General features: G+C 46.3%; 1 protein-coding gene across 2 annotated transcripts in view; it reads right to left on the reverse strand.

Moving 5' to 3' along the window:
- PLD2 (phospholipase D2) overlaps nt 1-15,084 on the reverse strand; it is a 444,278-nt gene extending 429,194 nt beyond the window's left edge. For both annotated transcript variants that reach the window (XM_029581771.1, XM_029581768.1), the window contains exon 1: nt 14,653-15,084. The gene's annotated coding sequence lies outside the window, so the exon portion shown is untranslated. The remainder of the gene's footprint in view (nt 1-14,652) is intronic.
- Nucleotides 15,085-17,051: the final 1,967 nt, after the last annotated feature.

Genomic DNA, 17,051 nt, shown 5'->3' on the forward strand with positions numbered 1-17,051 from the left:
TATCTTGGAGGTACAATATAAATTGTTTGTCCTCTGCAAGGTGGACCGGGAATTTCCATAATGTGGCCAAGGGTGCATCAGACTCTGACCTGTCATCTACCCAAATCAGCGCATGGTCTGAAATTTGGATAGTCCCAATTTCTGCACGCTTTACCCTAGGAAATAATCTATCCGCCACCAAAATGTAATCTGAGACATCGTTGCATGTGCCCGTGAGACATGTGTGTAATCACGTTCGGTAGGGTGAAGACGCCGCCAAATATCAACCAGATGAAGTTTCCTATATAGGAACGCAATATCACGATCCTGAGGGCCTCCTGTCGGAGTTAATGACTGTGATTTATCAAGGCTCGGCTTATGTACAAAATTAAAGTCACCTAGTAGTATGAGAGGCCCACTCAGAACCAGTAGTATGATATTAACTAGCATTTGAAAGAATGAGTGTGTGTATGCATTGGGAGCATACCCTGAACATAAAGTAACCTCCCGGCCTTGTAGACTACCAATAATGATGAGAATCCACCCCTCAGAATCTGAGAGTTGTTTCAGATAAAAACGGAGTCTCTTATGAATGAGAATCGCAATACCCGCCTTTCTTCCTACCACCGGGTTATAAAAGCATTGTCCCACCCAACTTCTGTTAAGTTTCTTACTTTCCCCTTCTGATAAATGTGTTTCTTGCATCCCAACCACATCAGCATGGTGCCTTTGTAAAGCACTTAGGATCTTTTGTGGCTTGATTGGCGACCCCAATCCCCTTACATTCCAGGAACAGTATCGTAGATGACCTATTTTACTGATGGCATACACATATAAAGCTTTAGATTCTCATTTTCACAGTAGCTGCGGAGCCCCCCAGCCTGGACTCGCAGCCGCTGAAATCCCCAACCTTCCTGATGGAAAACATTAGCAAGTAGGACTGTGGCTACATCAAGATCACTGTAATAGAGAGAAACACCCTTTATCTTTCCCCTGATTCCTTCAGCCTCCCTCCCTTCCCAACCCTCTTGAATAATCCCCCCCCGTGGTATGATATCCCCAATCTGCCATACCACCCCAAATATCCCTATGATCCCAAATCTTCAAATTGCCCCTAGAAATGGGGTAATATTTTATTTTTATTTATTTATTTAGGTTTCTTCTATACCAGCATTCATGAGCAGATCACATCATGCCGGTTTACATTAGAACAGGGGGTGCATAGAACGATAAAACTTTAACTGGTGCATAAGGGTTGCAGTTACATTTAAACAAGGTAATAGAACTGTTAGAAGATCAGTAATAGATGCGTTCGGGAGCTGCCCCCCACAGTCTGATAATCTAGCTGACCCATGAAAACAGTAAGCGTATCATAACATTATTATATATGTGAATCTGCACGCCTCAAACAATACCTGGCAGTAAACATTATAAGGTAAAACAGTGACTACAGCAGGCTGAAAAGCTACCTGCTCTCGTCGGGGTCTAACTTGTCCCGGTAGCCAAAACCAACCAGCTACAGATTATCCCATGCAGCTTTCATCTTTGCGCCTCCAGGCTAGCGATCCAGTCTGCCACTTTATCTGGTGCATCAAAAGTGAATACCTTGGGAGATCACGTGATGCAGTGAGCCTAGCGAGACGTTCTCTCTCGCAGCTCCGGGTGCTGGCCCACCAACGCCGATAAATTGACCTGAAATCGCACCAAATTTTAAAAAAACAGCGGGATCCTCGGGGAGCTGAAGAACAGAGGAACGCGATTCACACTTTGTGTTGGCTGGCCATGACATCAAAACCGCCGCGAAAAGAAAAAGCGAAGCTGCCCGGAGCGGACCCTAAAATGGCGGACAGCAGGCGGCTCTTGGAAGGTGCGAGTCTGGATGAAGACGCGGTAACGCGCCTGACTGCAGCTGTCGTGGCGGCGCTTGAAAATAAGTTTGACAACATAAATGAAAATTTTAGTGTTGTTAAAGAAACGCTGGGGGACATCGGCAAAAGAATTGATATAGCTGAAGGCAGAATATCGGCGGTAGAAGAAGATCACCAGAACCTGACTGCACGAGTACTAGCCCTGGAATCCTCAGCCAAGATGGTGGAGGAGAAACTGGAGGACCTGGAAAACAGAGCACGCCGGAATAACTTAAAATTTCTGGGGATCCCAGAAGACGTGCAGGACGGTGAGCTCTCAACCTTTTTGGCCAACTGGCTACCAGGTGCGCTAACTTTGCCTACATTGGAGGGGAAATTAGAAGTGGAGCGGGCGTATCGACTGGGACCGCGAAGGGAGACGGAAAAACGCCTGAGGCTGGTCACTGCCAGGTTTCTGAATTGGGCACAGAGAGCAACAATTCTCACCGCATTTCAGAAACAGAGGGATCTACCATACAAGGATCACAAAGTTGTCATTTTCCAGGACTTTTCAGTGGCGGTGGCAGCCAAGAGGCGGCGATTTTCAGTGGTGTGTAATGATTTATATAACCAAAATGTCCCCTTCGTTCTACAATTCCCTGCTCTGTTGAAGGTCTGGCGAGATGGTAAAGTGCTCTCTTTTGAGACACCGGACAAAGCAACGGAATGGATGAACGAACACTTGGGTCATCGCTGATAAGTGTGAGTGATAGCGATGTGCGAGATAGGTGAAGGATGCTGTCTAGCTGCCATGGGACAGATGGTTATCCATGCTATAGTGGCAGGTGATACAGAGTGCTTTCCAACGATTACCATCCCCCCGAGATGTAAAGAGGACACTTGGGCCTAGGGGGGCAGAATTATGCGCATTATATGAATGTTGTTAATTCTTATTGATGGTTTACATGCTGTTCCTAACCGGATTTACTTGTAGGGGAGGGCCAGCACCCGAATGCATTTTATACGGATCTCCAGCCCGAGTTCTAACGGGCAATGTGTCGAGGGGGAGAAAGTTTATTGGGAGGGGGATGGGTAAGGGGGGGGCTGGTTGCTTGGGTGGGTATGTTGGTTTGAGTGGGTGGGAAGGTAGATCTCAAGCAGGGACGGAGGGGATGGAACTGCATTTTCCTAAAGGCGAAGGGCAAATGATTCAAGCTCGGGAATCATGGGCCCGACAGAACTCAATGTATCTTGAATATTATGCAACCTATTTAATTACAGGATAGGTAAAGTCCGTTATATTTCCTGGAATGTGGGAGGCTTGGGTACGCCTATTAAGAGGCAGAAGGTGCTTAGTGCACTCCAAAGACGTAAGGTGGGGATAGCGGGAATTCAAGAAACGCATCTGACGGCAACGGAAAGCTAAAAATTGAAGAGACAGTGGGTTCACCAGTGCTATTTCACTCCAGTGGTAGGGCATAAGGCAGGAGTAGCTATATTGATACACAAAACTGTTCCATTTGAGCTAGTCCAGCAGGTTGCAGATAAGCAGGGCAGATATATTATTTTAGTGGGCAAAATACAAGGCAAAGAAATTACGGTATGCAATATTTACGCTCCCAATGCGTACACGCATTCCTTTTTTCAGGAAGTGGTTGGGCAGCTCCTTCCTATCATGAAAGGCTCATTGGTTTTGATGGGGGACTTTAACTGTGTTCACAATCCCCAGTTGGATAAATCACGCCCCCAAACGGTATCTCACGATTTTTTGGCTAAAGGTATCTCGTACCTATGTACGGAGCTAGGTCTGAAAGATATTTGGAGAACACTGAACCCGACAGCGAGGGACTATACCCACGTTTCGAGAGCACATGCTACTCTGTCCCGTATTGACTATCTGTTGATTTCAAATGGGCTATTCTATAAAGCGCAGCAGGTGCATATAGGACCGATAGAAATATCCGACCATGCTCAAATATGGTTGGATCTAGGAGATGGGTTGGCAGACGGGGGGGGGCTAAAATGTGGCGGTTTCCTAGTCACCTAAGTGCGGATAAGAATTTTCAGGAGTTTCTATACGGGAAATGGAAGGAATATGAACATCATAATAGCGGACATAAAAATGATCCCGGGCTATACTGGGCTATCAGTAAAGCGGTAATGCGGGGTGAAATCCTATTTAATAGCGAAATCTAAGGCAATGGTTAAAACCATACTGCTGTTGGAAGGCAAATTACAAGCTGCCAAAACCCAGCTAGCCCAACGGAAAACGCCACAATACCAAAGGGAGTACAATGATATCCTTCGTACTTTAAATGCTCTGTTACATGAGAGGGCTCAGAGGATGTTGCAGATGGGAGCTCATAGGTTCTTTCACTATGGGAATAAGGCAGGACGGCTATTGGCCAACATGGTGCGTATGACCCAGGGTCGTACTGTCATAGATAAACTGAAAGGGAATACTGGACAGCCCCTGGTAGATGGGAAGGAAATATGTGCTGAATTCCGAAGATTATATGAATCTCTATATACAGAGGATAGGCAAGGGGGGGCGCCTCAGGAGGAAGACTTCTTTAAAGGTCTGCACATCCCTCAAATTACAGAGGACCAACTGACCGTTTTGAATAGCCCCATTAGCATTCTGGAACTGAGGGGGGCCATTCTGACTAGTAAGAATGATAAGGCACCTGGCCCTGACGGCATGAGTGCGGAATATTATAAGCTCCTGATAAATCACGCCACTGGGGACCTCCTTAATTTTTATCAGGATGCTCAGAGGCGGGGCCAATTCCCAGCAGACACTACTAAGGCATACATAACGGTACTAGAGAAACCCGGAAAGGACCTCTCCTCTCCGGCCACATACAGGCCAATTTCATTGTTAAATGTGGAGGCCAAATTGTTTGCTAAAATTATAGCTGATAGGTTAAGTATGGTATTCCCTAGTATCATCACTGATAACCAAGTAAGATTTGTCAAGGGACGTGCTATCAGTAGGAATATGACTAAGCTAGTTGTGGCTATGGAGGAATGTCAAAAACGAAACGAGGCGGCGATGTTGGTAGGCTTCGACTCTGAGAAAGCCTTTGATAGGGTTTCTTGGGAGTACTTGTTCTCAGTGCTCATGAGGTATGGTTTTAAAGGAGAGATACTAGCCAATATAAAAATGTTATACCATAACCCCCAAACTGCGATAATGGCGAATGGTCAAATCTCAATGGACTTTAGCTTACATAGAGGGACCAGACAGGGATGTCCGCTCTCGCCACTTTTGTATGTTCTATCTATTGATCCCCTATTACGTAAAATGGTTGAGGATCCACACATACAGGGCTTCACTTGGGGTGCACAAGAGTTCAAGGTATCGGCTTTCGCAGATGACGTGCTAGTTTTTCTGACATCCCCGCAGGGCTCGTTAGAGAGAGTACTGTAGCATCAGACCTTATTTGGGTCTTTTGCAGGTTTAAAAATCAATGTAGAAAAGTCGGAGGCCCTAGACCTCAGCCCAGTAGTAAAAAGAGACTGGATGGGTGTGTTTCCCTTACGTTGGGTGGGACACAATATGAGGTATCTAGGGATTCAACTGACGAGAGTTCCAACTAAGTTATATGAGGCTAATATTCGGCCCTTACTGACCCGTATGATGAGTAAACTAAATCTATGGGAAACCTTACCTTTGTCTATCACAGGTCGTCTAAGTCTTCTTAAAATTTTGGAGTTGCCTAGGTGGTTGTATGTCCTGCAACAACTACCACTGTGGATTAAGCCAACCGATATTACATGCATAGAAAGGCGGTTAAGAAAATACTTATGGGGGGGCCGGAAAGCCAGATTGTCTCTTGGTATTTTAAAACTGAGCAAGAAACAGGGTGGTCTGACATGCCCAAGTTGGAGGGACTACAACTTAGCTTGTTTGCTACGGCATATTCAAGACTGGCTGACGGGCCTGGAGAAATACTCCCCGCTTTCCTTTTTATTGGAATGGATGGCTCCTTATAGGCCAGACGCTCTCATGCAAATTGAGAGCCCTCAGATACCAGCTCGCTTTCGTCACCATTTGATAATTATGTCTAGCTGGAAAGCATGGCGCTATCTTTGTCTCTCAAAACTGCGCATGGAAAAAGGTGTCCCCTTATATATAAAACCCTGAGAGGTAATCCACAATTCCCTGCGGGGTTAGACAGTGAGATCTTCCGGCAATGGCAGAGGAAAGGGTTACAAAGGGTCCACCAGTTCCTTATGCCAGTGGGGGGACATATCCTGAGCTTTCAAGAACTACAAGACCAATATAGGCTCCCAAAACATGATTTTTATGCGTACTTGCAGGTACGACACTATATACAAACGATGCATGGGCAACATAGGATGGAGGAGCATTGGAAGGGTTTTCAGGATATATTCGTGATACCACACCAAAGAGGTAGAGCACATTCGTGTGCTCATTTCTCTAGAGCACTACGAGAGTTACCTGATGTTTCAGCATATCTAGCTATACAAAATAAATGGGTAATGCATGCTAATATTTACTTGTCACAAGAAGATATAGCCCAGTTGTTGGTTAACTATACTAAAGTGACAGAAAATGTAATATTGCGGGAGCTGGGGTATAAAATCATACACTATTTATATATTTCTCAAGATAGACTATTTGCGGCGCGAATGTGTGAATCGGATGTATGTATAAAATGTCAAGCAGCTAAGGGCACATATTTTCATTCCTTATGGGAATGTCCTCAAGTTGCTATATTCTGGGGGGAGGTTCTGGATGAGCGGGACCAGATCTTGAATGTACTAGTACCTAGAACCCCACAAGTATGCATCTTGCGTTTAGTCAAGGATAACCTTGTACATCTGTCAGATCCAGAGCATATATTTTTACAGAAAGCGTTACTCATTGCAGCCCAAACGCTTATGCACCAATGGATTTCCAAACAAAGACATACGAGAGATCAATGGAAGGCGCGCTTGGAAAAGTTGTTGACACATGAGCTGTTAACGGCTAACACGCAAAAACTGGGAATGCAAACGACTTGCCAAGCAATATGGAACTGTTTTTGGTGGTCACTTTCTGCACCTAAAAGGGACCTCATTACCAGAGCTACTACCTATACTTATCGGGATTCAAATGAACAGACGAGGAACACGCACTCCTAATTGCTGCTCACCTGAAGATGGAGGAGGGCAGTTACTGCTTGAGATGAGGAAGAGTCAAAGGGGGGGGGGGAGAAGGAGGGTGTTGTGAAACTGTACATGTTTCGGTTGATGTTGTGAAATGTTCTACTGCAAAACTTAATAAAGAAAGGTTATAAAAAAAAAAAAAAAGTGAATACTTTTCCTTCCTTCCAGATTTTTAATGTTGCTGGGAACTGAAGGACGAATCTAATGTTTTTATTGAACAGTTCGTTGCAGGCAGGAGAGAACTGCTTTCTTTTGGCCGCCACGGACACAGAGAAATCTTGAAAAAAATCACAATTTTGTGATTCTGATACTTAAAGTCCTTGGACTTACGAAATGGAGATAAAATCACAGGGGTAAATCTTCAAAAATACGCGATCGCGTACTTTTGTTCGCACACCAGGCGCGAACAAAAGTACGCTGGATTTGGCGTGCACAAGGGGGTGCACATTTGTGCAACCTGCGCGCGCCGAGCCCAGCGCGAGCTGCGTGTTCCCTCCGAGGCCGCTCCAATTTCAGAGCGGCCTCAGAGGGAACTTTCCTTCGCCCTCCCCCCACCTTCCCCTCCCTAACCCACCCCCCCGGCCCTATCTAACCCCCCCCCCCTAACTTTGCACGCGGCGAATGGCAGCCCCGCTCCGTCCTCCAGTTCCGAGGGCTGGTCCGGAGGCCTCGACCACGCCCCCGGGCCAGCGCCACGCCCCCGGGCCCACCCCCGAAACGCTGCGGCACGCCCCCTCCCGCCCCTTTTCGAAAGCCCCGGGACTTACGCGCGTCCCGGGGCTTTACGTGCGCCGGCGGCCTATGCAAAATAGGCGCGCGCGGGCCTTTTAAAATCCGCCCCACAGAGCACTGGGCCCAATCCATGAATCGGGCGATTACCAGCCTGGGCCTACGATCCGTGTCTCTCCTCGGGCCCAGCCTTTGTGCCCGCTCTATTGTTAGTTTCCCTTGCAGTTCTGGGAGATGCAATTCGCTCGGTAGCCATTCCGCCAGAATAGATTTTAATTCAGCCTCCGGGATGGCCTCCGGTAGGCCGAGAAACTTGAGATTATTACGGCGGGCACAATTCTCGAGGTCTTCCATTTTACTCTCTGCCACCTACAGAGATTTCTCCACCTCTGTAAGCCACCCGCTTAACACCACGTTCCAAGCCTGATCAGCCTGCGGTATTGAGCAATTTTTGTCCAAATCGCTGTTGTTTAGCACCGATATTTAGGGTTTAGTGCAGGGCAGCTCCCGGAGCTCCGCGAGACACATCTCTCTCGGATCACCGCATCACGTGACCTCCTTGATCTGAGTATTTAGCAACTGGTAATTGTTTTTATATATGTCCCTATGTAACTGATCCTGCGAATCATAGGTATATAAATTTTTCCCCCTTGGTTTTACACCTGAAGGGGCTTGGTCTGGCCTAGCCTAGCTTGTTGTGGCTCCTAGAAGTTGAGATATTTTATCTGGCTTAATTTTATGGCAAGATATTTCTCCACTTTCTATTATAAGCATTTCAAAAACCCAGGTAATGCAAGGAGGGGTGGATGACTTGCCCTTGATCAGGATATAATAGTACATCAAAAGCATACAAAGAGAATAAGGAGAACTTATTGACATTGATGTCAACTGTTTCAGAACATTCAATGTTGGTAAATCTCCTTTCATACCCAACAATAGAGGTAGTAAGGTCTGTGAGTTGGCTTGAAATATTTTTGAATTTTTTTGAATATATTTTTGAATTTTGAATTTTTGAACATAGACCCCGACGAGAGCAGGCAGTTTTTCAGCCTGCTGTAGTCACTGTTTTACCTTATAATGTTTACTGCCAGGTATCGTTTGAGGCGTGCAGGTTCACGCCTCAAATAGCAAAAGGTTGAAAGAGCACACCCTTGCATGGTACCCTCTTGAGATTCCTTCCAGCCAATTTTCCATGATTCTTGAGGGCTTTCTGAGGTCCCTTCCAGCCTTCTTTGTAAATCTAGATGACCTTGAGATCTCTTCCCGCACTGTCTTTCCATAATTTTCATTGATATTTTTAGATCCCTTCCAGCCCAATTTTTATCAGATTCTCAGATGCCTTGGTTGCTGAGACACAAGATAACCCTCTTCTCTTTCCCTCCAACTGTTAACAGGACTTTAAATACAGACCATGCGATCATGTGACGCTCGGTAAGGGACAGATATAGCCTTGCCTTCTCAGCTCCCGATTTGGCCATCCTGCCCCATCCACCACAGTGATAGTGTTTGACTACGTCATTACAGCGGTATCTTTTTCAAGGGGTCATATCGACCCGTACCGGGAAAAAAGACAGAGAGAGGGATAGGCTGTGGCCTACCGAAGCACCGTCGGATGATGACACCGGACCAACAGAGGTCCCTGTCCCCGCGAAATGGGCAGACATCGAGATTGCTGTCGTGGAGGCTTTGGAGCCCGAAATTCAAAAATATTTCAAGCCAACTCACAGACCTTACTACCTCTATTGTTGGGAATGAAAGGAGATTTACCGACATTGAACAGAGAGTGTCCGATGTTCACGATGGCCTCACTACTTCACAAACCAAACTGGTGGCACTAAAAAAAGCTATTGCCCTGCACACAGACCGGCTGGAAGATCTTGAGAACCGGTCCCGGAGGTCAAACTGCCAGAGTTGCTGGACAAACGTGAGTTACCCACGCTGCTTGAAAAATGGCTCACACAAGTGCTGAACATTTCCCAAGCGCGAGGACCCTTGCGGATCGAGCGCGCCCAAAGATTAGGCCAGAAACACAGTCAGCAAGAACGCCCACGGGTAATCGCAAAAATCCTTAATTTTTCCTATAAATCCGAAATTTTGCAAGCAGTACGTGCAGGGAAGAATCTCCTGTACAACAACAAGAAAATATTAGTATTTCAGGACTTATCCATGGCCCTCTCTGCTCAGCGACGCGAGCTCTCCCCATTTTGTGCTAAACTGCACACGCTGGATCTACATGCCATGATTGTCTATCCGTAAACCAGGAGGCCCGTAAACCAGGAGGTCTATTCGTAAACCAGGAGGCCCGCACTGGTTTACGAATGTGGGAGAGCTCCAGAACTTTATCACACACTGGCTGGACCCTCATCTAGCCCATGAGGGGGATCAGGTGCAAGCAATGGCTGAGTGAGCCATGATACCCGCGATTACTTGTGGAGGGGGAAGAAAGTGAGATTCATGTGTCTTTCAGTTTAATTTTTTGTGCCTGAAATCTCCGTCCCTCCAAGTTTCAGTACTGACCCGGAGTATTAACCTGGACTTTGTTCTGTTTTTTGGACATAACCTACAGAGACCTCCTCAGTTGTAATTTTTTCTCTTTTGGGTCTCTATGATATACCCTGGAACTGGCTTGGAGGGACAGTTTGTGGTTTGGATGTTGTTGTTCTCTTTACAGATATTTGTTAACTGTGGACTGGGTTGGGGGGGGGGGGGGGGGGGGAGGGAGCCGATAGTGTCTAGAGTGTTCTCAGTTAATGGGGTTTAGTAAGGAGGGGAGGTTGGATTCAAGGGGGGGGAAGATTTGGATTATGCTGTGTCCATGTTTTTTAAGCAGTATACCATTGGCTGCTGTTGGCAGGCTCGGCCTTGGGGGGTGGTCTAGGCTGGGAGGACCATTCCCTTTTGTTCTGAGTATGAAACATCACTTCTGTAGCCCAGGGGTTATGCCGGATGGTTAGCCGTGGACCCCATATTTTCTCCTGGAACGTCTGTGGTATTAATTCTTCCATCAAGCGGTCCAAGATACTTCATGCTTTAAAAAAGAAGTCAGTAGATTTGGCTTTTCTGCAAGAAACCCATCTGACAGATCTAGAACATGCCAAGTTGTATCGAGAGTGGGTGGGATCCGTGCATTATGCCTCAGGCAATTCTAGGTCAGCGGGGGTGGCCATTTTAAATCAGAAACATTTATTACAGTTAAAGAGGAAATTAAAGACCCCCAAGGACGCTATTGGATTTTGGTGGTAGAATTTAATCATACTACACTAATTTTGTGCAATATATATGCCCCGAATATTTACAGTGCGCCCTTTTTTCAGACTATTCACAGATTGCTTCTCTCATATGTTGATCAGGCGGTAGTAATTGGAGATTTCAATGCGGCACGGGACCCACTGTGGGATAAGTCCTCTGTCACCTCCAGGGAGGGTACTTACAGTAGAGGGATCCGGTTACTGGAAAACTCGTTACATTTGATGGATGCCTGGAGAATGTTGCATCCTTTAGACAGAGAGTACACACACCTCTCCAGCCACACATTCTAGGCTGGACTATTTATTGGTAAGTGCCCATTATTTTTCCAAAATTTCAGAGGCTGGGATTGGGGACATCATCATTTCAGATCACGCACTGATCTGGCTCGAGCTCACGAGGGCTCCTCAGATGTCTGCAACACATAACTGGTGTTATCCCTATTTTCTAACGGAGGATGTCAAGTTTCAGGAACATATCCGGGAAAAGTGGGTGGTTTTTTCCAAATTGAATGCCCAGCACAGTGAGGATCCAATCTTGTTCTGGAATACGTCTAAGGCAGTGCTCTGGGTTGACCTTTCCTTTTTGGCTCACCGTAAGAAAACGCTTGATAAGCGTTTACTATCCCTTAGCACCCAGCTCCAGAGAGCGAAGCATGTTCTGATTAGTAGTAACACCCGGGAACATAGAGAATCTTACCTTTCCCTACAAACGGCGATTAATTCCCTCCTGCACCTGCACGCTAAGAAAAGCCTTCAATTTTACCAGTTCAAACTCTACCGGTTTGGGAATAAAGCAGGGAAAATGATGGCCAATTTGATCAAAGCATCACGGGGATCCCGCTATATCCCCGCTCTCAGGGCACCTGGGGGGCCAAATTGTTAATGACACCCCCTCTATTTTGAAATCCTTTCATAAATACTACGCTGGGCTGTACACTTCTGAAGGCTGGAGCCAAGAAAAGTGGGACCAATTCTGCGACCGCCTCACTCTCCCTCATTTTACGGTTGACCAAGTTCGGCGTTTAAATGAGCCGATTTCGGAAGATGAGGTGCGCTGGGTCATCAGACAATCACACAGACTAAAGGCTCCCGGGCCGGATGGCTACAGTTCAGAATTTTATAAATGCCTCTTAGATCCTCTTGCACAGTTTCTCCCACAAGTGTTTAATGCATTGATTCAGACGGGGGCATTCCCACAACATGGAAATGTGGCTCATGTTACCCTAATCCCTAATCCGGGTAAATATCCTCTACAACCCGCCTCTTATCGCCCCATATCTCTGCTGAACGTGGATCATAAGCTCTTGGCCAAGATCCTGGCAGATAGACTAGCGAGCATTTTGCCATCCTTGATCAAACCAGGGCAAGTAGGCTTTGTTCGGAAACGTTATGCTCTCACTAACACTCACCTAGTGACCACAGCTATGGCACTCTGCACTCAGATGGACATCCCATATTTAGTGGTTAGTTTCAACGCCGAAAAAGCCTTCAATAGGGTGGAGTGGGGTTATATGTTTCATGTGCTCAGTCTTATGGGACTGGATGGCTCCTTTTACAAGGTGATCCAGTTACTTTACCAGAACCAGACTGCCTCCATCTTAGTTAACGGCTCCCAGTCGGACCCCTTTCCAGTTTCCAGAGGCACTCGTCAAGGACACCCGCTGTCACCTCTCCTCTTTCTCCTTAAATTAGAGCACATGTTGTTGGCTATTCAAGAAGAGAGAGATTACGAGGCATACAATTGCATTCCCGCACCCAGATCTTCAAATACGCATTTGCAGATGATATTTTAGTCTTTCTTACGGACCCTCAGCGTTCGCTTGCTGCATTGCTGGCTTTGTTTAACTCCTTTGGGGCCTTTTCGGGCTTGCGGCTCAATTAGGACAAATCAGAAGCTTTGGTTTTCCCGGAGGCCCTTAAGGAGAGGTGGGAGGGGGTTTTCCCACTGCGCTGAGCTGCCGGCTCCATTAAATACTTAGGCATACATCTGTCCACGGATCTGGCAGGCATCTGTGGTCTTAATATACTGGCTCAGTCTTACTCAGGACAAGATCCGGACGTGGCAGGGCTTACCTTTATCTCTAGGGGTCTTACAAAATGTCCCGCTTTTACTCAGAAACCATGATATTGTGCGCTTAGATAAACTACTTCGCCTCCTTTTGTGGCAGGGAAAAAAAAGGCTTGAGTGTCACTCCTTTGGTTGAAAAAGAAATGGGGAGCGGGAGGTATGAGGGTCCCGGATATGGCCAGGTACAATGTGGCGGCAAATCTTCGCTTGGTGAGGGACTGGATACTGGGAGAATCCACCTGTGTGAATATTTTGGCTGAGAACACACTGGTGGCCTCGCTGGACCTGCGCTTTGTCCTTCAAGCTCCCCTGACGGCCTTACCCCCGTCATTAATACATAATCCATTGATCATGCCGATTCGGAGGGCATGGACATTCTAACTAAGCAACTGCAATTGCCTAGAATTTGTTCTTACCTCATGCCAATTGTGGAAAACCTGGCCTTCACCCGACGGGAAACTACTCCCCTTCGCTAACTTGAAAACGCTCTATGGTTTAACAGATGTACACTTGTTTGCATATCTGCAAATACAGCATTATGTACATTCTCTGCCGGAAACTGCTCGACCACCGTCGAATTTTCATGCCTTAGATACTTTTTTCAATTTAAAAGGCAGCGGTCCCTATCCTTATCGGCTTATTACAAAGGGTTGTCCCACTGTTACTAGACATATATCGCACCATAGTGGAACGTTGGAATCAGGACGGACTTCCTGGTGACTGTAGAGGCTTTTTCCACTTGCATGAAACATATTGCACACACTACTGGCAATATGTATTTTAGGGACATGCAATATAAATTCCTTCAAAGGGCTTATATCGCCCCCCTAATTGCTTATCATGCTGTCCCATGCCTTTTGGGCCTGCTCCTCTATTCATAAGTTTTGGGGAAAGATTGTGGGTTATGTGGGGGTCCCTTTTAAATATTCAAGTTCCATTATTCCCACACTTGATGTTATTTGACAGTCTTCCTCCGCTGCCTTTACATGGTGTGAGGCCTCCTGTTTTTCAAAAAGGTGTATGTGGTTGGGGAAAAAAGTAATTTTACTGTATTGGAGGGGGAGGGGGAGGGAGATGCCCCCCCCCCTTCTTTTTGGGTCTGGCGAATGATGCAGATGGCCAATTTGGCTTCGAGAGCTTCACTACAACGTCTTGTTGATATGGGACTCTTACCTGCAAGCCTTACCACACCGTTCCCGGAGTCTGGTTCTTAATAATTGAATTATCCGAGTCGGAAGCATGATCAGCGATTGGTACTACCACGGACGTATATACGAGACTTTAACAGATTTACCAGGACACACAGTTTCTGCCACACAAAAAGGGTGGGGGGGGGGGAGATAAACAGGAGGGTGTAAGAGGGGAAAAGGGGGGGGGGGGCGGCAGGAAAGGGGCATGAGAGGGGGGAGTGGGTGGGAGGAAAGGTCTATGTTTAAAATTCTGCCTATGTATTATCGCTTGTTACCTGGGGCTGCAAAAGAAAACAGGCACCTCAGGTTCTGTTTATTTCTGACAAACTGTTCCTTTTCAATAAAAAAAAAGTTTTGTACTAAATACAGACCATGCAAGTGAGAAAAAAAAAAGTCTTGATGAGTGTACTCACGGAACAGATGAGAGGGCGACAATCATACCCTCCTTCAGCAGCAAACTTGGCACATAGCCACTTGATCAGGTTGAGGATAACATCCAGTTATCAGGGAGCAGATAACACAGAAAGCATCCGTGCCACAGTCAGCCACACTTCAGCAAGCAAGCAAGCAAAACTTTGGCTGCCGTTCTCAGGGTGGGTGGGTCCGTGCGTCACGAGGACGTACCGGCCGCCCATGGCAGCGGAGGTGGGGCAGAAGGCTCCGTGCAGCTCCGCCCTGCCTCCTAACCCCCGCAGAAAAAAAAAGGCTCGATTTAGATCCAGGGTTGTTGTGTTTTGTTTTGGTTTGGGTTTTTTGCGGGGCGGGAATTTGAGATCGTGCAGATTTTTCTCACTACCCCTGCGCGAGCGGGGGGCCTTCACACCACACTCACTTCCAGGAGGGGATCCGCCCCTCAGAGACGTAGCCGTTTGCACACCTGCCAGCCAATCCCGGGGGACGGGGGGGGGGAGGGGCAAGACTTTAAATGACCCTGACCAGAGGTATGCTGGGATTTTTAGTCCTGCGCAAATTGATACAAATTTGGGATCCTAGCAGCTTTAGAGATAGGGGGGAGTTGAAAAGAATAGTTTATAGCTAGGATACGTGGAAACACATTCAGACAAAGAAAAACACAGCTACTCGCACACATAATTATGCATATATGCCCGCATAGATACTCATTTACACATAGATGCGCACACTCGTATATACACAGATACATGCGCACTCACATAGTGACAGACGCACATACACATGCCTCACAAGTCTGCAGCATTCCCTGCCAATCCTGACCCCCATATCAGGGACAACTCCTCATTTGAACCCTGGTATGATTTTGTGGATTTCTGCACTCCTTTACCATGAGAAACGGGGACCTGGGGATCTGGTAGGCAATTCTGAAAGAAAATTAAACACATAGCTTTTCTTTTGGATAATTCCCTTACAGGAATACCGGTGGCAAGTGTACTTGCAGATTTTTCTATAGGCGGAAGAAAGGGAGAGCAAGTATGCATTCAGATTTGAAAACTACATTCTTCAAGTGTACTCTACTCCTCTAACCTAAACATGACCCCCAGAATATGCCTTTTAATGCAGAGTAGTAATTTTCTATTTAAAAAAAAAAAAAAAAAAAAAGGTACCGGTTTGTAGGCAGTGGTGGTCTTCACCATCCACTCTAGCTCCAATGGGGAAAAGGAAGCAAATTTTAAAAGGTCTCTGGTCAGGGACTTGCCATGACCTAGCAGAAAATCACCATTCAATGCATCTAAAAGTACATGGGAAACCCTCCTCCCCACCCCCCACCACTGTTGTTAGCCGGAGGCACACAGGGCTCATCCCCTGAATCTATTAGCTAGTGCTAATAGGGATGAGAGAATATAAGAGGAGACGATTTATAATGAAATAATTGAGAGAGAGTGAGACAGTTAATATGCAGATAATGGATAGAGGGTGATGCGCGGAGTTGGGAGAGAAGGGAGCCACATAGCAGGAAAATGATGGGGGGAGCAATCCAGTGACAAGGAGATGGAGGGGGAGAGGAGCAATAGAGAGGCAACTTGGGGAAGTGACATATTGGGACAGTTAAAAATGGAGGATGAGAGATAGGAGTGAATGAAAATGAGGGATAAGATCCAGGTGTGAAGGACAGAAAGTGTGAAGTGATGCTAATTGTAAGGGAGAGATTAAGAAGTAGAGGAGAGAGAAATGAAGGAAAATTACATGAAAGGGAAAAAGAGATGTCAAGAGAGGAAAGGAAGTGATAAAGACAGGAGAGAGAGAGAAAAGTAAAATGAGAAGGACAGCCCAGTAAAGGAGTTAGAAGACAGAGTAGGAAATTGGGAAAAAGAGACAGACCAATGCAAAATAAACTCCATTCAGATAACAAAGGTAGAAAAATAAAGGATTTTATTTTCAGTCTATTGACTGCAATATGTAGAACAGTGATTTAGTAGCTGAATGGCTCCTGGAACAAACTGGATTCCTGCAGACTGTCATGGTTTTTATTTGATCAATGTAAGTATTATACAAAAATGTTATACATGAGTTATGGAGACCACAGAGGTGAAGAAGGTGTGTGAGGTGACATCTCAAGAAAGGACCTGTAACATGCCACTGACCACGATCAGCATCCTGTACTCATGCTTCTGTTCTAACCCTGTCTCCCAGCATCCTGCTCCTCTGCTGCATCCTACTGATCTGAGTAAGGGCCCATGGTAACTCTCCAGCTTTTTAGGGCCAGTGCCCAGGATTTCCTGTGGCACAGACAGAAGAATCAGTACCTCTCTAACATATAAGGAACCAAATTGAGATTTTAGAACTGTGAATGAGACAGCTAATTTAGCTAGAAATCTAGTGACTTTTTCACAGCTCT

This window comes from Rhinatrema bivittatum, chromosome 16 (assembly GCF_901001135.1).
Source record: "Rhinatrema bivittatum chromosome 16, aRhiBiv1.1, whole genome shotgun sequence".
In the NCBI taxonomy this organism is placed as follows: domain Eukaryota; kingdom Metazoa; phylum Chordata; class Amphibia; order Gymnophiona; family Rhinatrematidae; genus Rhinatrema; species Rhinatrema bivittatum.